The sequence below is a fragment of the Eleutherodactylus coqui genome, chromosome 4 (assembly GCF_035609145.1).
Source record: "Eleutherodactylus coqui strain aEleCoq1 chromosome 4, aEleCoq1.hap1, whole genome shotgun sequence".
Classification (NCBI taxonomy): Eukaryota; Metazoa; Chordata; class Amphibia; order Anura; family Eleutherodactylidae; genus Eleutherodactylus; species Eleutherodactylus coqui.
In genome coordinates, this window is record NC_089840.1 from 80,923,757 (window position 1) to 80,949,392 (window position 25,636).

Genomic DNA, 25,636 nt, shown 5'->3' on the forward strand with positions numbered 1-25,636 from the left:
ATGTCCGCTCAGATGAGGCATAGCGATTCTGATTTCCGCGAGCGGATTTAAAATCTCAGCATATTCTATTTTTGTGCAGATTCTGCATGGACGACTTCCATTGAAGCCGATGGAAGCCATCCAACCCAAAGCCAATCCACAATTGACATTGCGAATAGACTGCGGGTACCCTCATGATCGCCTAGCAATGGTGCAGTAAAAACAAATATTTTTTTTAAAAAGTTGTACTGCGCATGTCCAATGGCAATACAGAAAAGAGAAGATATGCGGGGTCATCGGCCAGGATCAAAGCCGGATTCTGCTGCAGACAGCCGCATGCGGAATCCGTCTCACCTGTGTGCAGCCAGCCTTAATCTGTGGTTGTCTGAGTTGAGAAATTCTTAACAAGATTAATGTAAGTAGTAGATAATAAAAAATAAGTAAACAAGTGGTGACCCTGAGTTTCTAAGGGTGACCATACACGTTAAATAAAGGTCGGACTAACCTCCCCATTTTCTACAGGCCCGGACGATCATCTAATGTGTATAGGGGCCTCTTCACTCTCCCACAATGACAAATGTTGGGGGAACTGTGGATGGGGCAGGTGGATTTCAACTCCCAACCTTTTTTTTTTGTTCTCAAGAGGTAAGCCACTGCCCAAAGTGTCCTTCCTTATGCTGTGGATAGTAGTTAGGCAATGCAGGATTCAGGATATGATGCAGCAGATGGGGTTAGCAGCGTATGTTTTTAACAACACAAAAAAATAAAAGTGAACAATAGAATGATAATGATTATCGAGTTGAACCTATGCTTTTAAATGCCTATGTGCTATCTACTGCTAAATAAAATGGGGGAATAATAGTACTTTTTTGAGCAATCTGTAGTAACAGTAACACTCTGCGAGCAATATCAGTAACACTTTGCTAATAATGGTACCATTTGGATAAGTACAGATCACGGAATATAATACTCAATTTCTCCCTGTAACGATTGTGGATGTGGAAACATTATGTCAACCTACTGGGTAGGTGATGATCCAATCCAGCACGGCTGACAGCTGACCCCAGCGTGGGAGGTAAGATACCAGATGTACAAACCCTGTATACAGATGGAAACTAGGAAAAGTATCTTGCCTTTAGCTGATAACCAGGAGAGGGAAACCCATGCCTATAAGTTGGGCCGGCGTCCTGATAAGGACGACCCCATGGTCTTCCTTTAGGCACTGACTGACCCTGACAGGACAGAACATCTATAAAACAAATGACAGAACAATACTGGGGAGTATAGAAACAAAGGAGGTACAGACTGACAAGGATAAACAGAGAAGCAGACTCACAAGGATAATAGACAGTAGGATACACAAACGGAGTACACAAAACATGAGCAGATAGCAAGGTAGCAAAATAACTGCTGGAGCAGCGGCTAAACATGGAGTTATGGAAATGAATCACTCAACAACAACACTACAGCATTTTCCGAAAGCCCCAGGGCAGCTATATAGGGCGGCGATTAGAAAAGGTACACCAGCTAAGCAGAAGGCCCAGAAGTAATTAACCCTAGGAGTGCTGGAACAGAATAAATGTAAGTTCAGTGAACAGGGAGAGCAGGACCACGCCCACGTCTGCCAGATACAGAAGCATAGGATTGTGTCTGAACAGTGCATCTAACATCTATTACTCCACTGCTATCAATACAGTCTATTAGAAATACAGATTACTGTTTACACTCATGTTGTCTCACTGTTTAACACTAGCTCAATACCTCAGGCAATGTGTTATTCTCCCTTTGTCAACAAATGTCTCAGTGCATGACCAGGGGCTTGAGCACCGGAAATTTGTCAATAGTCCAATCTCCTTAGTGTAAGCTCTATCCCTCTGCAGCAGGTCTGCTGACTAACTGTCCGTAACCTTTTTTGGTGTGCCCTTATGAGGCTAGTCTCACTTACAGTTCTGTTGTGCAGGAGTCACAGCTTTTGCTGCCCCTAGCGGTCCCACAGATTGTGTGGTGGTCAAGAGGGCTCCTCTCAACTATTCTTATCAAAGTTGATGGACTCTCCAATCTCCCCTCTGCATGCACTTCTGGTAGCACAGATGGGGGCTTCCCTTGCTCTAGTTCGGCACTCTCACAGAGCAGTGCAGCTCTCTCCCTGATCTCTGCATGGCACCGCTCCTGGTGAGCAAACTCTTCTTCCTCAGCTCTGCACCTCCTCTGCTCACTACGCAAAAAGAAATTGTGTATTTATATCAGGCCATTCACCAATTACAATATGTCCAGTGACCATGTTGGGTGAGACTGTGCCAAAAATTGCCACATATTTTGGTGCATGCAGCTTTTTTTGCACAATATTTAGTTCACTTTTTAGTTCATCCCCATGGCAACATTAACCTTTCAGGGTAACTCCCTTACAACTATATATAGGATACATGCATGCTCAGATGAGCAGAAAGTGGATGTGTATTGGGATGGGCAGAGATAGCTATTGGTCAAATGAGTGTTTGCCAAGTTATGTTTCAAAGATTGGTTGGTGAGTGGAGAAGAGAAGAGAGGAGACATGAAAAGTCCTGCTTTATGTGTATTCATATAAAACCCCAAAACAGCTATCAGCAAATGGGTTTTGGCTTGGCTTTCAATTTCCAGTCATTGTTACAATTGACTTGCAGGAATGCTGCCTTCTAATAGGTGGTGCTGCAGAGGTATTGTTCCATCTCCCTTATTTGCATATTACCCAGAGAAGCATGAATTGCCTTATAAGTCTCCTCACTCACTCACCTTCTAGGTGCTCTCCCTAAGCAGAAAAGATAGCGTTCCTGACTTTCATATAATTCTACTTGGCATTTGGACTATAAGATACAGGCCCTTTTTACTATGCCTATATCCTACTAAAAAATGAGTCTTACAGTCTGAGAAGTATAATATTTTTCTATACTGTCTATCCTCCATACTGTACCTATATGTCTATGTATTATGTGCAAATGCATTACAAGTTCTTTTCTCATTCCTAAAAATTAATGTATCATATAAATTAAAGGGTCGCACCTAATACACCTGCTGCACACTTCGGATCAGTATATACAAATGTGGCCTTTCACATTTTTTTTATTAACCTTCAATGTATTACAAGGTAATGGGTTGCAGGTCCCTCTGGCATTGAAGCTATTAGCTATGAGGCTAGACTTTGTTATTTTTGGCATGGCAGTATGTAAGTTAATTAGGTCACTGGAACCTGTGTCGCATGCGATAAGAGGTTGTCTCACACTAAATGGGGAGAGAAGCTGATTCTTTATGACTTTTAGGCAAGATAGGTGGCAGTATGCATCTTTATTGTACATATAAGATTTCAGCTTAAGAAGTGTATATATGTAATTTAAATCTCATCATGAAAGGACTATTCTGTGTTAAGATTAATTGCCTTGATAGGTGAGTTCATTGTGTTGTCTTTGACTATGTCACCAGTCGAAGCCAATGAGAGCTTATGTGAGACAACACCTGCTCAATACGGTAGCTGTTGGTCGAATGTTCGATCAGCCAACAAGCTTGTTGTCGGGCACCCTGATATACACGCACACGTTACTTGGCTGAGAGTGCTTGTGTTTTGAATGTAGAGACAAGAGAAAGCTTATGGGTGCTTTTACACTGTATGATTCTTGTTTGCACAAGCGAATGAGCCGGTGACGTCATCAATAGATCATTCGCTCTTGTGAAGCCTGTTTAGACAGGTAGATTCATTATTGACTCGTTCAACGAGAACGGCTCAGTATCATTCAGTGCTTCACATTCGCTATGTGAATCACTGAACGATTCTGGTTTAAACTGAACGATAAGCGAACGACCCAACAATTAATTTTATGCCTGCAGAAACTGAATGATGAGCGAGACATGAACGATTCTCGCTCTTCATTCAATCATCAGCTTGCGTTTAGACCAAATGATTATCGTTCGCTTTGCTCTTCGCCTGTTTGAACGATTTTTTGAACCATAATTGTTCCATCTAAAAGCACCCCATCTCTCAAGAACAAAAGGATCGGGCCGTTGATATCCAACTTCTGACTTGATTTTTATCTTCCCTGACATCAGACCACCATACCCATTAGATAGTCAGCGTGTGATAACTTCTAGGGAGGTCTTGAATTCTCATGTGAAAAAACTCTAATGTACAGATCATCAGTGCAAAATGTCTGTATTTCTAAGTTTCAATACTACCCAAAATTTACAATTTTACCTAAAATTGAAATGGAAAGATCTGTCTTTTGTCTATACGCTTGAGAAATTTAGGTTTATTACTTTAGAGGCTCGTGTTTTAGCAGAAGTAGTAAAATATATGAATATGGCAACAACTTTATGATATTTCGTGTAATAAAAGTTTACTGTTTCCTATAAACCCCATGACACATAGCTTTCAATTGTGCTAATAAAAACACACAGGTTTGAACCCTAGCTATACTAAACTAGTAAATCTGAAATGGTTGGAAGTATAGCTAGACTGATAAATAGATAGACATGATTATCTTTGGACCACAGCACTCCATTGTGAGGGATATATATGTGCCTACATATACATAAGTATCACAAAACAATCTTCAGTTGTACATCCTCATTTATTTCCAGACCATATCAGTCCAAAACAGCATGCTAAGCTTAATAGCTGTAATGCTTGGAGAAGGCAGTGAACCAAAATAAGTCTCATCCTATACTCACCTTAATCCCCTCCTGCCTTACAACAGAGATTTGGCCCTGAAAAGGGCTGCCCCATTCACATGTGACGTTCCCATAGAATATCTACTCTAAAGCCCTCCATAACACAACATATAGGTAACAAACCATGGACTGAAAGACACAGGGATCGCAAAGTAGGCATATGTAAAAGGTTAAAGCAGGAAAAGATAGAACTAAAAGGGTTGTTGAGTTGTAAGCTATTGCTGGCTTATCTGCAGATTGAGCAGACCCCCTCTGATCAGCTATTCACTGGGTTATTTGCAAGAAGCAAACAGTTCTGTTCTCACTACAATGGCTAGGCTTTGGTATAACAGATAAGTTCCCATTGAAGTGAATAGTATCTTTGCATGCAGTACCAAGACTGGCCACTGTTGGGAGAACAGAGCTGTCTGCTTCCTGCAGAAATGAGCTCAGTGCATAAGCGCACTGACCCAGTAAACAGCTAATTAGAGTGGGATCGCAGGTGGTAGGCCATGAATAGTTTAGAACCAGACAACCCCTTCAACAGTTTTAGCTGAAACGGTTAGTGGGGCAGAAATAAAATAGGGGTACTGTGGCTTTAAGAATTCTAGAAAAGTCTTTAGGGAGGTGGTTAAGGTGACGTGAGGAGGGGTTAGAGAGGAGGTTTTAGGTGGGTGGGGGAAGGAGAAGCACATTTAGGCACCAAGAAAGATTTTTCCCACCCTCCTTTATTTGGAATAGTGTGTGGGATCAATTGGCTTTATCTAGCCCTCTTAGGGAAGCTGTTCATTTGGGAGTGACAGGAAAGGGTCCTTGGAGGTAACATGTTTTGGAGGTAAATTTATTGTGCATTATAGGTATATAATAATATTAATATTATTATAGATATACAAACACATGTTTGATTAAGAGTAGCTGTTCATGAGGACAGCGAAGTTGGGCCTCCTGGTGGTGATTATGGGTCTCAGGCAGTGGTTTGCCAACAGTAATTTGGGTGCCCTTAGATCAGGTTGTTGTGGCCATGGGCAATGATTTCAGAAGCATTGTGTAATAGAGTAGAATAAGTGGTAAAAACACAATAGACTTGTGGTGGCTGAGCACAGACCTTAGTGCGGAGACAGCGGCGAATAACATGGTTGTCAACAGTGGCTCTACTGTCCCTTCCCGAAAAATCAGGATGTGTCCTGGCCCGGCTGCGGACAGTGGCAAAAGTAATAACAGTGATGATGAATGCTTTAGTTTGAATGTTCATGTGACACCAGTACCTTTTCAGCAACGCATTCTGGTAATGATTAAATAAAGAGCCCAAACCAGATTTGATAATGTAAACCAGAGGTACACAGTTTACTTACCGCTTGGAAGATTAACAACAGTTCACACTTTGCAGAATTTTCAATTAGCATTAACTTCAACAGATCTGTTGTGAGCAGAAATTACACGTACTAATTCCTTAATTTCTCCTCTGTTCAGGAAGACGAGCCCATTAGTCTAAATTATTTAGAGGCTTCTTGGAGACGAGTATTTGTGGAGGAATGGAGGGAATTGGGCCGGCTTTCCCGGGCTTAGTTAGACACACTTCATAATGGCCGCTTTACCCTGAGTTCCGACGGGCCTGCCCTGACTCTGATTCCTTCTTCAGCAGAGATGAAAAAGACTCCTTCCACTCTGACCTCCATACCTTGACTTTTCTTACTGAGCTTGACCAGAATCTCTAAGGTCTGACATCTCCTGACTTGATCCTGGCTTGCTTAGACTCCACTTCCAGACTACTCTCTCTGATTCCGACTCTGCTTCTTCCTTATCTCAACTCCATTCTACTCTTTAACCACACCCATACTCTGACTTTTTCTAGTTTCACCTACAGCTATGGGGTGATCTGCCTAGCCAATCTCAGGACTGCTGAGATTGACAGACAAGACATGCAAGGTTAGGGTGAGTTCTGCACAGTCACTCAGAGTTAGGCTACACAGACACCAGACAAAGCCAATACGCATAACAACACACAGTCTAGCACATTTAACAGTACAAACACATATACACACCACAGGAGGTAGGTATTATAGTGCTGAAGGGTCCCTACTCTGGGACACTACAGGTGCCTCCAGGGGCTCTTCCTGGCTTTGCAACATGGTTTTAATATGTTAATATGTATGTGGCTGTGTTACTGCTAGTTTAGACAAGAGATTGTTAGTTGCCCTATTTGCTGTGTTCTTAAATCTCCCCAGTCAAGCTGGATCAATAGGTAGGACAAAGCACAAGGTGCAAAGATGTAAAATCACCCAGCATCCCGATATTTCCATGCAGATAGTAGGACTCTCGTATGTAGTCCTCACATTGGAATGTTGTGGTCTAAAATATATTGTTTTATATATTGCAAAATAATGTAGAGTATTTTATTGCATATTTAATAAAAATATATTTTATATAGGAGTTAATTCTTGCAGGGAATTTCAGTTTTTGTTCGACCTTTATCTTTTCATCAAGAATAGATAGATAGATAGATAGATAGATAGATAGATAGATAGATAGATAGATAGATAGATAGATAGATAGATGCCTGTAACATACTAGATAACTTGGTAACAATGATGTGAGTCCTTACAATGCTCACAGCCTGGGAAAAAGACAGATTTTGCCAAAGGCTTATGGGAGCTGACTGCACAGAACAATAAAGAGGCACCATATGCACTACTGCTATGTGTTTTGTGGTGTAGACCTATTCTTGGTTAACGAGAGACACAAACTGTGCAGTCAGTGGCCAGATGGCCAGGCTTTGCTTTGTTGCACTGTGTGAAGTTGGCAATGCTGTGTGAACCACAATAGATTCTGGCAGAGACCAGCTTTAGATTTCACCCCTTCAATTTGAGCACAGTCGAAAGAGTGAAATCTACTGCAGATCTACACCAAAATGTGCAGCAAATCAGCAACAAGTGAACACACCTCTACACTGAACCCATAGTCTTAGAGTAAGATTGTACTAACTGTCTTACCCAGAAAGATGGTGAATTGGTGATCCATTGACCTGACATTCCCCAGGTTGCCATAACATAAAGATGTCAAACTGAGATAGAGTTCAGTTAATTAATATAATGCATTTTAGTGAAATGTACAAAAGGTAGATCCTACACATAATTCAGAATAGGCATCAGATTCATCTTCTACACATGACCATTATACTTTAAAATCAACCAAAGCCTTTAAACTGTAACCTACATTTCTCCCATAGTAAGATGAATATACAAATGAAAGAGTATATAGGATGACAATTATGGTGTGCTTTATGCATTTTTATGCCTATTAAAGGTGTTGTACATAAGTTTGATAAAAGGAAAAGGGGCAGCAATTGTTCTAAAATGCCACTTGGTGATGCCAGTAATTATGGCACTTGACCACACTGGCAGTGTAGAAGCAAAAACCATCGGAGAAGTACTAGAACATCTGTGCTGGATGGGCAGTGGATTGTTATTTTAGAACATATGTAGCTCCCTAAACTTTTGGACAACTCCTTTAATTGGGACATTGCTTTTCTCTGAAACATCCTGCTTCTCTAAACACACCATCCTACATCCTTACACTACACTTTGTTGAAATGTATCTATATTTCTAGCCACTCTGTAGTATCCTGTTCAAAAAGAGCAGACATGGTCAATCAATCTTGCAGAGACTGCTTGCACACAAAGCCTGTCTTTCTACTAAGAAGGTTCTCCACCAAAGCATATTTTATAAAACTACGGTTAATGAGCCAGAAAAACAGAAAAAGTCATGCCAGTCCTCATTGTTCATTGTTATCTGGGATATATACTGGTTCCTGGAAATTGCTGCTTAATAACCTCACTGAAAAGAGTGTGACTGCTAATGTAACCCAAGAAACTGGCAGACATGACTCAACTGTTCAGCTTACACCACATAGGCTGGCACTGCTATAATGACAGCGCAACTGTCCGTTTTATTGAAGGAACTGCAGCTGGTAGAGTAGGTCCACACGAAACAGAATTGTGGGAGCGCTAACCAGTGGATTGGTAGAAGTAAAACCTACAGTAGAATACCGTAGTAGGCGTGCGAATGAGATTTCACAGATGTCATCAATCTATGAAACTTTCTGCATGGAGAATGAATGACCTCCACTGCAGATTTTAAAATCAGGAGCATTTCAAATTTACTGCAGGTTTTCACTACAGATTTCACCCTCTTCTCTCTTTGTCTGTCAAGCTCCCTAACATCTCTCCAGACTCTCCTACCTACTGTACTTACAGGAACCTTCAGGCCATTCACACCCAGGACTTTGCTGAGTCCCTACAGTCCTCTCTGTCCCCTATCTCTCCTCGCCTGCCCCAACCTGGCTGCCGCACACTACAACACCGCTCTCAAATATGCCCTGGATGAAGCAGCACCCCCCATGACACAAGCCATCCGATGTAGACCGTGGCAACCCTAGCTCACGCCTAAAACGTGCTTCATCCGGCAGTGCTCGAGAAGTGCTGAACGACTGTGGAGAAAGTCACAAACGTCCGCAGACTTTCTCCACTACAAATTCATGCTCAGAACCTACAACCTAGCCCTTCACCACGCCAAAGAAGTCTACTTCACCTCTCTCATCTCCTCACTATCGCACAACCCTAAATGGCTCTTTGATACTTTTCACTCCCTTCTCGGCCCAAAACTGCAACTCCATGTGACAGATCTCAGTGCTGAAGAGCTGGCTGCTTACTTCAAAAAGAAACTCGATGACATTTGGCAGGAAATAACTTCCCAATCTCAGACTATCTCTGACCCTAATCTCATCAATACTGCATCTAGCTCCTGCTCACTGTGAGTACTCAGACCAACAACAGAGGAAGAAGTCTCCAAATTGCTTTCCTCTGCTCGCCCCACCAGCTGCGCTAGTGACCCTCTCCCCTCACACCTCCTCTGGTCCCTCTCCCCAGTGGTTATCTCCCATCTCACCACTATATTCAACCTCTCTCTGACCTCTGGCATCTTTTCCTCTTCTTTCAAAAACGCCATCATATCTCCACTGCTAAAGAAGCCGACTCTTGACTCGACTAATGTTGCCAGCTACCGACCCATCTTAAATCTCCCCTTCATCTCCATACTATTAGAACACCTGATTTACTCCCGCCTTGTAAGCTACCTATTAGAGAACTCTAATAGTACCAGCTCCACTCCCAGAACTATACACTTCAAATTTAAATGACACAGTCCCAACATTGACTTCCACTGTTTTACTTGCCTCTGGACCTGTCACAAGACATGGCAGCACCTCCGGCATGATCATCAAAACCGCCTGCTTAGGATTCAAATCCACTAGCAGTGGGATTCCACTCACCAGCAGTTCTCGAGTTCTCGTGACCATCTTTGCTGGCCTCCTCACCATAGGACACACCGGTGCACAGTGCTTCCATACTGTGACACCTCCAATATGAACAAAAAATTCCACCAACTTGAGTTGGGCAGCTATCCTCCGCTGCACAATACAATCCATTGCCTACAACAACCACAGTTCCTGGCCTCCTGGCCCTTTGAATTTCTGCACACTAAAGCACGGCACTCACCTTGTGCACCATTTTTTGCCAGTGCATCCTTCACCAATTGTGGTAACCTGGGGGTTACTCACTTACGGGGACGACCATCTTCTTCTGTAAGATGGATTGCGCCACTCTCACATAGACTGAGGAGACAGGATTTCTTCAAGCACTCTGGCTTCTGACAGCTTTATTTGCACACAGCACAGGTTTATAGCATCAACACAGTGCACATACAGCGGAATACAACACATCGATCTGGTTTCCAACCTGCAGTGTCCTTATCGCTATCCACTACCCAAGCATTTAAGGGGCATCCTTACCTGTCAGACTCGTGATAGACACTGCCTGGTCTCCACTGGAACTCAGGCTTACGGCTCCTGTCACTGCCTCAGCAGCAGAAGCCTCATCCTCTGGCTTTCAGCAGGGAAGGTTTTATCTCCTCCAGACACACCCACACAACTGTCCCTGCTGATTAGCATACAGAATGACTGCTTTCATGGCCTCTGCAGGCCATCCTGTTGACTATCTTGCCACAGTGTACAGAAATGCCAAATAAGATTACAACTTTTATATATATATATATATATATATATATATATATATATACACACACACACACACACACACAGGGACCCCCGGGATTCCTCCAGAGGACGACCAGCAGTAGATCAGGAGATGATGATGGAGAATTTCTCCAACTTGCGCTCAGGAAACAGGGATGCCGGCGGTGAACTTAGATGTACGCCTGACTACACTAACACTTCATCCCTAACAATCAACCAGTCTAGCATTGCAACCAGATGGCTAACCCCTATTAGCCATCGGATGCCTAATCTTCCTTTGCCCTGTACTATACACTGATCCCTAACTAAGCTACCATTACTATCACACTGAGTACACTATATATGATCAGTAGAAGAGATGAGCGAGCACCAAAATGCGCGGGTGCTCGTTACTCGGGACGAACTCTTCGCGATGCTCAAGGGTTCGTTTCGAGTAACGAACCCCATTGAAGTCAATGGGCGACCCGAGCATTTTTGTATTTCGCCGATGCTCGCTAAGGTTTCCTTGTGTGAAAATCTGGGCAATTCAAGAAAGTGATGGGAACGACACAGCAACGGATAGGGCAGGCGAGGGGCTACATGTTGGGCTGCATCTCAGGTTCACAGGTCCCACTATTAAGCCACAATAGCGGCAAGAGTGGGCCCCCCCCCCCTCCCAACAACTTTTACTTCTGAAAAGCCCTCATTAGCAATGCATACCTTAGCCAAGCACCACACTACCTCCAACAAAGCACAATCACTGCCTGCATGACACTCCGCTGCCACTTCTCCTGGGTTACATGCTGCCCAACCCCCCCCCCCCCGCACGACGCAGTGTCCACAGCGCACACCAAAGTGTCCCTGCGCAGCCTTCAGCTGGACTCATGCCACACCACCCTCATGTCTATTTATAAGTGCGTCTGCCATGAGGAGGAACCGCAGGCACACACTGCAGAGGGTTGGCACGGCTAAGCAGTGACCCTCTTTAAAAGGGGCGGGGCGATAGCCCACAATGCTGTACAGAAGCAATGAGAAATTTAATCCTGTGCCACCGCCATCAGGAGCTGCACACGTGGGCATAGCAATGGGGAACCTATGTGCCACACACTATTCATTCTGTCAAGGTGTCTGCATGCCCCAGTCAGACAGCGGTTTTTTATAAATAATCACAGGCAGGTACAACTCCGCAATGGGAATTCCGTGTGCACCCACAGCATGGGTGGCTCCCTGGAACCCACCGGCTGTACATAAATGTATCCCATTGCAGTGCCCATCACAGCTGAGGTAACGTCCGATTAAATGCAGGTGGGCTTCAGGCCACACTGCATGCCCCAGTCAGACTGGGGTTCTTTAGAAGTGGACACATGCAGTTACAACTCCGTGTGGACCGACAGTATGGTGGGTGCCAGGAAGCCACCGGCGGTACATAAATATATCCCATTGCATTGCCCATCACAGCTGAGGTAATGTCATGTTTAATGCAGGTGGGCTTCGGCCCACACTGCATGCCCCAGTCAGACTGGGGTTCTTTAGAAGTGGACACATGTAGTTACAACTCCATGTGGACCGACAGCATGGGTGGGTGCCAGGAAGCCACCGGCGGTACATAAATATATCCCATTGCAGTGCCCAGCACAGCTGATGTAACGTCAGCTAAGCTTTAATGCAGGTGGGCAAAAAATTAATTGGATTACACTGTAGGCGAGGGCCCCAAAAAATTGGTGTACCAACAGTACTAATGTACGTCAGAAAAATTGCCCATGCCCAACCAAGAGGGCAGGTGAAACCCATTAATCGCTTTGGTTAATGTGGCTTAATTTGCAACTGGGCCTGGAGGCAGCCCAGTTAAAATAAAAATTGGTTCAGGTGCAAGTTTCAACGCTTTAATGAGCATTGAAACGTATAAAAATTGTTTACAAAAATTATATGACTGAGCCTTGTGGGCCTAAGAAAAATTGCCCGTTCGGAGTGATTACGTCAGGTTTCAGGAGGAGGAGCAGGAGGAGGATGAATATTACACACAGATTGATGAAGCTAAAAGGTCCACGTTTTGGATGGTGATAGAGAACAATGCTTCCATCCGCGGGTGCAGCCTACGTATTGTTTAGGTATCGCTGCTGTCTGCTGGTGGAGAAGAGAAGTCTGGGGAAATCCAGGCTTTGTTCATCTTGATGAGTGTAAGCCTGTTGGCACTGTCGGTTGACAGGCGGGTACGCTTATCTGTGATGATTCCCCCAGCCGCACTAAACACCCTCTCTGACAAGACGCTAGCCACAGGACAAGCAAGCGCCTCCAGGGCATACAGCGCGAGTTCAGGCCACGTGTCCAGCTTCGACACCCAGTAGTTGTAGGGGACAGAGGCGTCACGGAGGACGGTCGTGCGATCGGCTACGTACTCCCTCACTATCCTTTTACAGTGCTCCCGCCGACTCAGCCTTGACTGGGGAGCGGTGACACAGTCTTGCTGGGGAGGCAGAAAGCTGTCAAAGGCCTTAGAGAGTGTTCCCCTGCCTGTGCTGTACATACTGCCTGATCTCTGCGCCTCCCCTGCTACCTGGCCTTCAGAACTGCGCCTTCGGCCACTAGCGCTGTCGGATGGGAATTTTACCATCAGTTTGTCCGCCTGTGCTGTACATGCTGCCTGATCTCTGCGCCTCCCCTGCTACCTGGCCTTCAGAACTGCGCCTTCGGCCACTAGCGCTGTCGGATGGGAATTTTACCATCAGTGTGTACACCCAGTAATCCGTAGTGGCCAGAATGCGTGTAACGCGAGGGTCACGAGAAAGGCATCCTAACATGAAGTCAGCCATCTGTGCCAGGGTACCTGTACGCAACACATGGCTGTCCTCACTAGGAAGATCACTTTCAGGATCCTCCTCCTCCTCCTCCTCAGGCCATACACGCTGAAAGGATGACAGGCAAGCAGCATGGGTACCCTCAGCAGTGGGCCAAGCTGTCTCTTCCCCCTCCTCCTCCTCAACGCGCTGAGATATAGACAGGAGGGTGCTCTGACTATCCAGTGACATACTGTCTTCCCCCGCCTCTGTTTCCGACCGCAAAGCGTCTGCCTTTATGCTTTGCAGGGAACTTCTCAAGAGGCATAGCAGAGGAATGGTGACGCTAATGATTGCAGCATCGCCGCTCACCATCTGGGTAGACTCCTCAAAGTTTCCAAGGACCTGGCAGATGTCTGCCAACCAGGCCCACTCTTCTGTAAAGAATTGAGGAGGCTGACTCCCACTGCGCCGCCCATGTTGGAGTTGGTATTCCACTATAGCTCTACACTGCTCATAGAGCCTGGACAACATGTGGAGCGTAGAGTTCCACCGTGTGGGCACGTCGCTAAGCAGTTGGTGCACTGGCAGATAAAACCGATGTTGCAGGGTGCGCAGGGTGGCAGCGTCCGTGTGGGACTTGCGGAAATGTGCGCAGAGCCAGCGCACCTTTCCGAGCAGGTCTGACAAGCGTGGGTAGCTTTTCAGAAAGCGCTGAACCACCAAATTAAAGACGTGGGCCAGGCATGGCACGTGCGTGAGGCTGCCGAGCTGCAGAGCTGCCACCAGGTTACGGCCGTTGTCACACACGACCATGCCCGGTTGGAGGCTCAGCGGCGCAAGCCAGCGGTCGGTCTGCTCTGTCAGACCCTGCAGCAGTTCGTGGGCCGTGTGCCTCTTCTCTCCTAAGCTGAGTAGTTTCAGCACGGCCTGCTGACACTTGCCCACTGCTGTGCTGCCACGACGCGCGACACCGATTGCTGGTGACGTGCTGCTGCTGACACATCTTGATTGCGAGACAGAGGTTGCGTAGCAGGAGGAGGAGGAGGAGGAGGGTGGTTTAGTGGAGGAAGCATACACCGCCGCAGATACCACCACCGAGCTGTGGCCCGCAATTCTGGGGGTGGGTAGGACGTGAGCGGTCCCAGGCTCTGACTCTGTCCCAGCCTCCACTAAATTCACCCAATGTGCCCTACCCGCCTGTGCTTGTCCACGTGTCCGTCGATAAGTGGACCTTGCCAGTAACCGTGTTGGTGAGGGCGCGTACAATGTTGCGGGAGACGTGGTCATGCAGGGCTGGGACAGCACATCGGGAAAAGTAGTGGCGACTGGGAACTGAGTAGCGTGGGGCCGCGGCCGCCATCATACCTTTGAAAGCCTCCGTTTCCACAACCCTATACAGCAGCATCTCCAGGATGATAAATTTGGCTATGTGCACATTTAACGCTTGAGCGTGCGGGTGCGTGGCGGCGTACTTGCGCTTGCGCTCCAACACTTGCGCTAGCGACGGCTGGACGGTGCGCTGAGAGACATTGGTGGATGGGGCCGAGCACAGCGGAGGTGAGGGTGTGGGTGCCGTGTCCGGAGAGGGGGGTTGGATCTCAGTGGCAGGTTGGGGCACAGGGGGAGAGGCAGCGGTGCAAACCGGAGGCGGTGAACGGCCTTCGTCCCACCTTGTGGGGTGCTTGGCCATCATATGTCTGCGCATCCTGGTGGTGGTGGCTCCCCGGCTGATCTTGGCGCGACAAAGGTTGCACACCACTGTTCGTCGGTCATCTGCACTCTCAGTGTAAAACTGCCAGACCTTTGAGCACCTCGGCCTCTGCAGGGTGGCATGGCGCGAGGGGGCGCTTTGGGAAACAGTTGGTGGATTATTCGGTCTGGCCCTGCCTCTATCCCTGGCCACCGCACTGCCTCTTCCAACCTGCCCTGCTGCTGCACTTGCCTCCCCCTCTGAAGACCTGTCCTCAGTAGGCGTAGCAAACCAGGTGGGGTCAGTCACCTCATCGTCCTGCTGCTCTTCCTCCGAATCCTCTGTGCGCTCCTCCCTCGGACTTACTCCAATTACTACTACCTGAGTGATAGACAACTGTGTCTCATCGTCATCGTCCTCCTCACCCACTGAAAGCTCTTGAGACAGTTGCCGGAAGTCCCCAGCCTCATCCCCCGGACCCCGGGAACTTTCCAAAGGTTGGGCATCGATCACGACAAACTCCTCCAGTGGGAGAGGATGCGGAACCATTGCTGCCCATTCTGGGCAGGGGCCCGAGAACAGTTCCTGGGAGTCTGCCTGCTCCTCAGAATGTGTCATTGTAATGGAGTGAGGAGGCTGGGAGGAAGGAGGAGCAGCAGCCAGAGGATTCAGAGTTGCAGCAGTGGACGGCGCAGAACTCTGGGTGGTCGATAGATTGCTGGATGCACTTTCTGCCATCCACGACAGGACCTGCTCACACTGCTCATTTTCTAATAAAGGTCTACCGCGTGGACTCATTAATTGTGAGATGAATGTGAGGACGCCAGAAACGTGCCTCTCTCCTAATCCCGCAGCAGTCGGCTGCGATACACCTGGATCAGGAGCTCAGCCGGTGCCCACACCCTGACTTGGGCCTCCGCGTCCTCGCTCGCATCCACGTCCTCTAGGCCTACCCCTACCCCTCAGCATGCTGTATTACGAGTAGTGCAGAAATGGAACGCTGTAATTAAATGTGCCGCTTATTGGCCTGTGGTTGGAGGCTGACTTCCCTTACGGAAGGCACAGCAGAGCCAGGAAACAATTTTGCGCACACCTGTAGTGAGACGTAGGTGCGTATGACTGAGCTAGTGGAATTCACAGCGCAGAAGCAGTCAAGTGGCCAAAGGCCAGTAGTAGGCCTTGAGTATTTTGCTTCTATTTTTTTAAAATGCTGAGCTGATACAGCAGACAGATACTGTAGGCAGCGTATAATATTATGTATACTCTTTCCCTCAGGCGGGATGACGGCGATCATGTAACAGAGACAGCAGATCCAGGAAACAATTTTGCGCAAGCCTGCTGTAACGCTTAGCTGCTTATTAATTAGGACTACTACCCCCAGCAGATCGATACTGTAGGCAGCGTATAATATTATGTATACTCTTTCCCTCTGGCAGGATGACGGCGATCATGTAACAGAGACAGCAGATCCAGGAAACAATTTTGCGCAAGCCTGCTGTAACGCTTAGCTGCGTATTAATTAGGACTACTACCCCCAGCAGACACGCAGTAAACTGAAGACGGTCACAGGCAGCCCAAATATAGTATTTTTCCCCAATTTTTTGGAAAAAGCCCACTACCTATATAGCCTGAATATCTCTTTCCCTGCCTCACCAGTACTGGCCGTATACTCTGTACAATGACTGCAGACTGCAGACGCAATGCTCTGCACGCCCGATATACAAAAAAAAAATTGGGCAACACTGCTAAAAGCAGCCTCAACAGTACTGCACACGGTCAGATGTGGCCCTAAGAAGGACCGTTGGGGTTCTTGAAGCCTAAAATAACTCCTAACGCTCTCCCTATAGCAGCTTCGGCACCAACAGCACTGTCCCTGATCTCTGTCAGAATGCATCTGTGGCGAGCCGCGGGAGGGGCCGATTTATATACTCGGGTGACACCTGATCTCACCAGCCACTCACTGCAGGGGGGTGGTATAGGGCTTGAACGTCGCAGGGGGAAGTTGTAATGCCTTCCCTGTTTTTCTATTGGCCAGAAAAGCTCGCTAACGTCTCAGAGATGAAAGTGAAAGTAACTTGAACATCGCGTGGTGCTCGCCTCTAGTAACGAGCATCTCGAACACGCTAATACTCGAACGAGTATCAAGCTCGGACGAGTACGTTCGCTCATCTTTAATCAGTAGGGAGGTGCTAAAAGCTTAGAACTTATGAAACAGGTCGTGTCTGTGTCATACACAGAAGGTATCACAAGACCTGACATACGAGTATGTATAACAAAGCAGTAATACTTATTTCTACTACACAGCGACATATATATATATATATATATATACATACATATATATATATATATATATATATATATATATATATATATATATATATATATATATATATATATATATATATATATATATATATAAAGCTGAAAGCCCTCACTGACTCACTGACTCACTGACTGACTCGCCAAACGTTCTCCAACTTCCCAATGTCGTAGAAACATGAAATTTGGCGCAAGCATAGATTATCTCCAAAATAGGAAAATAAATTGGGTCCCAACTCGATTACTCAATTCTAGCGCAAAAGAATTGGCATCGAAATTTAACGTACATAATCTAAATCACTCACTTCCCAATGTCATAGAAACGGGAAATTTGGCACGAGCATTAATTATGTCATAAATAGGAAAAGTTAATGGGTCCCAATTCGATTATTCAATTCTATGCGCAAAAGAATTAGCGTCCAAATTTTACGTACGGAATCTAATTTTTTCACATTCCGGTGTCATAGAAACGGGAAATTTGGCACGAGCATTGATTATGTCATAAATAGGAAAAGCTATTGGGTCCCAACTCGATTATTCAATTCTATGCGCAAAAGATTTAGCGTCCAAATTTTACGTGCGGAATGTAATTTTCCCACTTTCCGGTGTCATAGAAACGGGAAATTTGGCACGAGCATTGATTATGTCATAAATAGGAAAAGCGAATGGGTCCCAACTCGATCATTCAATTCTATGCGCAAAAGAATTGGAGTCGAAATTTTACGTGCGGAATGTAATTTTCTCACTTTCCGGTGTCATAGAAACGGGAAATTTGGCACGAGCATTGATTATGTCATAAGTAGGAAAAGCTAATGGGTCCCAACTCGATTATTCAATTCTATGCGCAAAAGAATCAGCGTCCAAATTTTATGTACGGAATCTAATTTTCTCACTTTCCGGTGTCATAGAAACAGGAAATTTGGCACGAGCATTGATTATGTCATATATAGGAAAAGCTAATGAGTCCCAACTCGATTATTCAATTCTAGCGCAAAAGAATTGACGTCGAAATTTTACGTGCGGAATGTAATTTTTTCCCTTTCCGGTGTCATAGAAACAGGAAATTTGGCATGAGCATTGATTATGTCATAAATAGGAAAAGCTAATGGGTCCCAACTCCTTTATTCAATTCTATGCGCAAAAGAATTAGCGTCCAAATTTTACGTGCAGAATGTAATTTCTTCACTTTCCGGTGTCATAGAAACGGGAAATTTGGCACGGGCATTGATTATGTCATAAATAGGAAAAGCTAATGGGTCCCAACTCTATTATTCAATTCTATGCGCAAAAGAATTAGCGTCCAAATTTTATGTGCGGAATGTAATTTTCTCACTTTCCGGTGTCAAAGAAACGGGAAATTTGGCACGAGCATTGATTATGTCATTAATAGGAAAAGCTAATGGGTCCCAACTCCATTATTCAATTCTATGCGCAAAAGAATTAGCGTCCAAATTTTACGTACATAATCTAAATCTCTCACTTCCCAATGTCATAGAAACATGAAATTTGGCACAAGCATTGATTGTGTCATAAATATGAAAAGTTAATGGGTCCCAACTCGATTATTCAATTCTAAGCGCCAAAGAATTAGTGTCCAAATTTTATGTATGTAATCTAATTCTCTCTCTTCCTGATGTCATTTTATAAAAAGGAAGCGTTGCATGGTTACCTCCACGTGGTGTTTTCTGGGTAACGCAGCGAACTATGCAAAATGGTGAACATATCTTTTTCCTCAGTATCTCTAAAGTAACCACGACTTCATAATATTTTCCATGTGAACACCAGATAAACACCAGTACCAAATTAACTCGGGCGAAGCCGGGTATATCAGCTAGTATATATATATATATATATATATATATATATATATATATATATATATATATATATATCCCCTCACTCCAGCTATAGAAAGTAAGCTGATCACTTGCCTCATATATTGATATCTCTGCTGGGTAATCATATATTTTCAGTTACTATACCCTAGAAAAAAAGCTCTTTACACAAGGCTTTGGGAGAGCGCTCACACTGGACTCTAAAAAGAGTCAGATTTTCAACGGGAACCACAGGAACCAGGAAGTGGATGAGTATAAAAAATACATCACCCGACTCTCTGTCACCTGCCCTAAGAGTACAATAAGATAGTTTATGGTGCTTTCGGCAGATGACATGTTTCTTTTAACACCCTTGAACGGGTGAGCATAATTTTGAGTTCTCTCTAAAAAGAGACCCTGTCACCTACTTTTATCCCAATAAGCTATGCTTGTATTATTGTATCTTGACTCCACCAGGAAGTCCTGGTGAAGACAAGACTGACAGGGGGTGACCTGATTGGCTGCAGACAACACTCCCCTGCAGGTCCTGGCTGCTCTGTATCCATCCCTGATTTCATCTCCCCGCTGATGCTCATAGTAACATTCAGATGTTGAGGCAACAGAATTGGATTGCAGTTCCGCAATGGCCACTGACACTGTCCCCCCCCCCCCCCCCTGCTGTGGGGGATCTGTTCTGGCGCTTCAGTGGTGCCTGCTGACAATGACCTCCTTCCTGCTGACCCTCATAAGTTGATGGGCTCCTCTGGTCCTAGGAGCCTCCTGAGCTTCAGCCCGCTGACCACCGCTGCTCAAAGTAAGTTTCCCCCCACCGCAGCGGTGATGAGTATCAGTGCTCCTGTGGTCCGACCTGCGTGCTAAACTCCGCCCAACGCTAGCACCGATCACTGACAGCGCTCCTCCGCTGAACTGCTGCGTGCTGAAGTCCCCCCCATGCTACCAGTGATTACTGGCAGCACTCCTCCGGTCCTCCGCTGAAGTGCTATGCTCCTGCACTGCACACAGTCACGCAGCCAACCATGTCACCCAGCAGTACTGAATGGGGTAGAACAGTGGGGAAGCCGGACCCGGCTCCGGGCAAACCGCTTCCAGCGCTGAAAGAAAATGAATGCAGGGCCTCGGAATATCTTGCTGCCGGGGGATTCCAGGCTCCAGGGAACATTAGGTGAGACACCTGCAAAGCTCCTAGCAGCATGCATTGGTTGCCATACACAGGCAGCTAGGACCTTCAATACTTGCGATAATCGGGAGTTAGGGGTGTGATAGGGGTATTCCGCCATAAAAACCCTGTCAAACCCCTATCTTCCGGTGGCGTCAAGATACAATAATACCAGCTATGCTTATAGGCTGAAAGCAGGTGACCCTTAGATTCCGGGTATGTATGTTTTATACTTACCTCCCCGATTTTAGGGCTGGAAGCCGCTGCTCAATGCATTGAGCAGCGCTGCTAAGTAGTCTGCCCATTATAAAATTAGAATGGGAAGACTAGTGCGCCACTCAATGCATTGAGTGGCAGCTTTCAACACTGACACCAGGGAAACAATGGGTAGGGTAAGTATAACACTTACATGCGTTCAGTCAGGAAACAATGAAGACAGCACACAGAAATACAAATGTATCCAAGTTTAACATGACTTTTACCGCCTTAGGGTGACTACTAGAGATGAGCGAACGTGTTCTTCCGAGCTTGATATTCGTGCGAATATTAGGGTGTTCGGTATGTTCGTTATCCGTAACGAACACCATGCGGTGTCCGGGTTACTTTAACTTTCTTCCCTGAGACGTTAGCGCTTTTTTTTGGCCAATATAAAGACAGGGAAGGCATTACAACTTCCCCCTGCAAAGTTTAAGCCCTATACCACCCCCCTGCTGTGAGTGGCTGGGGAGATAAGGTGTCCGCCTGATATAAAAGTCTGCCCCTCCCGCGGTTCGCTATGGATGCATTCTATATGCGCTCAATGGGGCCAGCGGCAGCAGAGCTGACCCCATTGAGAACATATAGAAGACAAATCCTTCTTCTCTGGCACAGCTGTAACAGCTGTAGCAGAGAAGAACGATGTTTGCCCATTGAATTCAATGGAGCGGCAATACAGCATGTTCCACTGAATGCAATGGGCTGCCGGCGATCGCAGGATGAATGGTCGGAAAGGGGTTAAATATATAACCCCTTTCCTGCAATTCATCCAGAAATGTGTTACACTAAAAATATATACCGGCGTATAAGGCGACCGGGCGTATAAGACGACCCCCCAACTGTCACCTTATACGCCGGTAATACAGTGGAGCAAAGAATAAAAAGCATTACTTACGTTTTTAGATGATCTGCGGCGCTCCTGCAGGCTGTCGCTCCCTCCTAATCCACGGTAAAGTATTCCTTTCTCCACGAAAGGCTTGAAATCCCCGCCTCCAGAAACACAGCCAATCACAGCCATTCAATGACATCATTGTCATTGGCTGTGATTGGCTGAAGGCATGTGTCTTTCTGGAGGCAGGGATTTAAAGCCTTTCATAGAGAAAGCTAGTCTGCCGTGGATTAGGAGGGAGTGACAGCCTGCAGGAGCGCCGCAGATCATCTAAAAACGTAAGTAATGCTTTTTATTCTTTGCTCCACTGTATTGCCGGCGTATAAGGTGACAGTTGGGGGGTCGTCTTATACGCCCCGTCGCCTTATACGCCGGTATATATTTTTAGTGTAACACATTTCTGGATGAATTGCAGGAAAGGGGTTATATATTTAACCCCTTTCCGACCATTCATCCTGCGATCGCGGGCAGCCCATTGCATTCAGTGGAACCTGCTGTATTGCCGCTCCATTGAATTCAATGGGCAAACATCGTTCTTCTCTGCTACAGCTGTTACAGCTGTGGCAGAGGAGAACGATCTTTATGCTGACAGTGGGGGGGGGGGGCACTCTTGCCGCTATTGTGGCTTAATAGTGGGACCTGTGAACTTGAGATGCAGCCCACCATGTAGCCCCTCGCCTGCCCTATCCGTCACTGTGTCATTCCCATCACTTTCTTGAATTGCCCAGATTTTCACACATGAAAACCTTAGCGAGCATCGGCGAAATACAAAAATGCTCTGGTCGCCCATTGACTTCAATGGGGTTCGTTGTTCGAAACGAACCCTCGAGCATCGCGGAAAGTTCGTTCCGAATAACGAACACCCGAACATTTTGGTGTTCGCTCATCTCTAGTGACTACCCACTACAGTTTTTTTTCACAGCGAAATGTGCAGCGTTTTTTTTTCCTGCCGGGGTCTATAGGACTTGTAATGTTAAAATCGTGATCGTGCAAAATGACGATTTCGCGGTAAATTGCGGTTTTGCACGATCGCGATTTTAACATTACAAGTCCCATAGACCCCTGGAAAAAAACGCTGCGAATTTCGCAGTGAAAAAAACTGTAGCGGGTAGTCACCCTTATGAAGACTTTCTGTGTTACAGTTTGTTTGCACTTTTAATTGCTTTGCAATGGGTTTTGTTGTGTTAAGCTAAGAGACCAATAGCTTTTTAATGGCTTAAGATCAGATAACGTGTTGCAGAAAGTTATCACAAATAAGTTAAACTGCAGCAGCCAAAGATCCCCAAATTTGGGAATACAGCCACAGATCTGGGAACACTGTACTCCTCCCAAAAATTGGTCAGAATAGTGTACAGTTGTGTAAGTTTCAATCTGAGCACAGGAATGTCCTTTGTAGATGCATCCCCGCGGCTATGGGGAAATGCTGTACTTAAGCTGCTTAACAGTGAGTCCCGATAGTGCTGTATTTTGACGTTCCTCTCCGCTGCCAAATGAGATTTGTCATTTTGTACTTGTAGCGGGGATCAAGGAGGATGGCTACCCAGTAATGATCTGATGTTTTGATATGGGCTATGCGATGGCCCTTCTGTAAGCACTGCAACATTAAATCACTCATATGCCCTAAAGTGCCTACATTCCTCAAGGTCAGGCCTAAGAGTGTCCTTCAGCTGGTCCTGCTACCCATGTAGAAAAGCTGGACTTAGTGATGGATGGATGGAATGCTGCATAGCCCCCTCCCCTGCCTCTGGACCTATATTACTCCCCTTCTCTACCTCCTCCTTTTCCTCCTTCTGTACTTCTCTAATGAGAAAACCAATATGTTGGAGAAAATTCCCCCTTTCTTGCCCAAAGCCACCCTCCCTGTGGTGTTGAGTAATGGTGGACTGGCCAAACAATTGGAAGACTGGTATCCCTTCTTCCTCCCCTTCCTGTGACAACACATAATTGTCGCTGAGGCTTTGTAGCTTTTGTTCCAACAGGCAGACAACAGGGATAGTCATACCAATCAGTCCTCACAACTGACCATTTTGGTTGCTTCCTCAAAGCAGGCTAAAATGGCAAGCAACTGTAGAGGCCCCAAGGGTCCTCCAGAATAGTCATATCAATGTTTGCCCTGACACGCCTGTCTATGTGCTTTCCTTAGGCATAGAAGGTGCTGCGCGTCAGAGAAACCCTGTTTCTCCTCTTCCTAAGTTGAGAGCTTAGTGCTGGCAATAGCTGCTTACTTATTGGCTATTTGTCATGCCTCCACTGATTGGCAAGTGAGTCCAGGGCAGGAAACCTTAACATGAGTCCCTATGCAGAGTGGGTGGAGAGGAGAAAAGTGCGGGAAAGGAGAGAGGAAGGGAAGGAGGAATTAGGAGGAGTGAGAAGTCAGACGAGAAGGAGTGTGCATAAAGACATGGTCAGAGAGGAGGAGTGATAACAGTTTAGCCGTGTGAGCAGTATATTCAACAAGTTAGTAAGGGTAGCGAGGTCCCTTTCTGCTTCCTTGTCGGGCCTGCAGTGAGGAGATCAGTGTTGGAGGCCAGTGTTCCACGAAACAGTGAGTTTAACTACCTGGTGAATTCAAAGCCAGGATTAGTTCAGCGGCCTTTTTTAACTTTCATTTACTACCTGCATCATACACTTCCAGTAAGTCCACCAGCTAAACAATACTGAATGACCTCTAGGAGAATAGACAGAGAGAGAGCGTTAAAGAATTGTTATGTAAAGTGCAAAATCTACTATTTCAACATGATATACCACTGTATCATTGTCGGCTCTGATGCATCCTTGTTGCTGCAAACTTCAGCTGAATTTCATTTGTTATCACTAAAGTTTCAGTAAACCTGCATGCTCCCAGTTTACTAATTCCAGCTACTGGACTCGTCTCAAGTTATTTCGCCATCACTAGACTTGTGAGTTCAGATTGGAGTACCGGCGTCACCCACGACAAAACAATTGTTAATTTCAGATGTATCCTTCTACGTCATTATTTCCACTGTGCAACAGCTGAGCAGAGCACCATTATCACCACTGTCAAGAGGGATTACAGAGCCACTCGTGACAACCATCTTACAATCCCCGTGGTCTCACTTACTTTGGCGTGCTCAGATCACCCGTTGAATAGCCACTCCACAGGTGTTAAGTGACTGATCTGCATACAGCATCTGCTAATGGCATACACCATCTGGTACTCCATGATCGCTCTCTGCTGCTGGCTTAGCCTCTGCAACATATGTAATGTGGAATTCCACCATGTAGGCATTTCAAATATGAGAGGGGTGGGTGGTAGCCCAAACTATCGCTGCACCTGCGCCAGAGTGGGCAAGGTATATTTGTGAAATTGTCAAAGTGAAATGCTGCCAGCAGCTTGGCCCCATTGTCATACATGACCTTGTCTGGCTTCAGATTGTGTGGGGTTTACCACATGTCAGCCTGGGCCTGCGGTCCCCTAGACATATGAGCTTTAGGACAGCATTTTGGTGTTTACCATATGCACAGCTGTATGAAGGTCGAATTTTGTCACATACGAATACCTGTGCCCATGTGGAGGGTCTTGATAGGTGGTGTGAAGAGTTGGAGGAACAAAAGGAGGATGAGAAAGGGGTTGAGGAGAGAACAGACAGGGATGATTGTTCCAAAACTCTTGGGGTAGGTGGGCTAACACTTTTGGCTTTATGCCCCAACTGCAGGATATTGACCCAGTGTGCTGTTAAGGATATGTAATGTATCTGGCCATGCTTGCTGGACCATGTGTCTGTGGTCATGTGCACCCTGCCACTGACACAGTTCTTAAATGCCAGGGACACATTATGACTCACATGGCGGTGCATGGCAGAGACGGCTTTTTGGGCAAAGAAATGGTGGCTGGGCATCTGGTACTGAAGGTTATCATGGAGCACGTTGCAGAAGGCATCTGTATTCACTAGCCTGAAGAGCAGCATTTCCATTGCAAGCATCTGTGCAATGCTTATGTTCAGGCTCTGTGCTCATGGATAGTTTGGGTG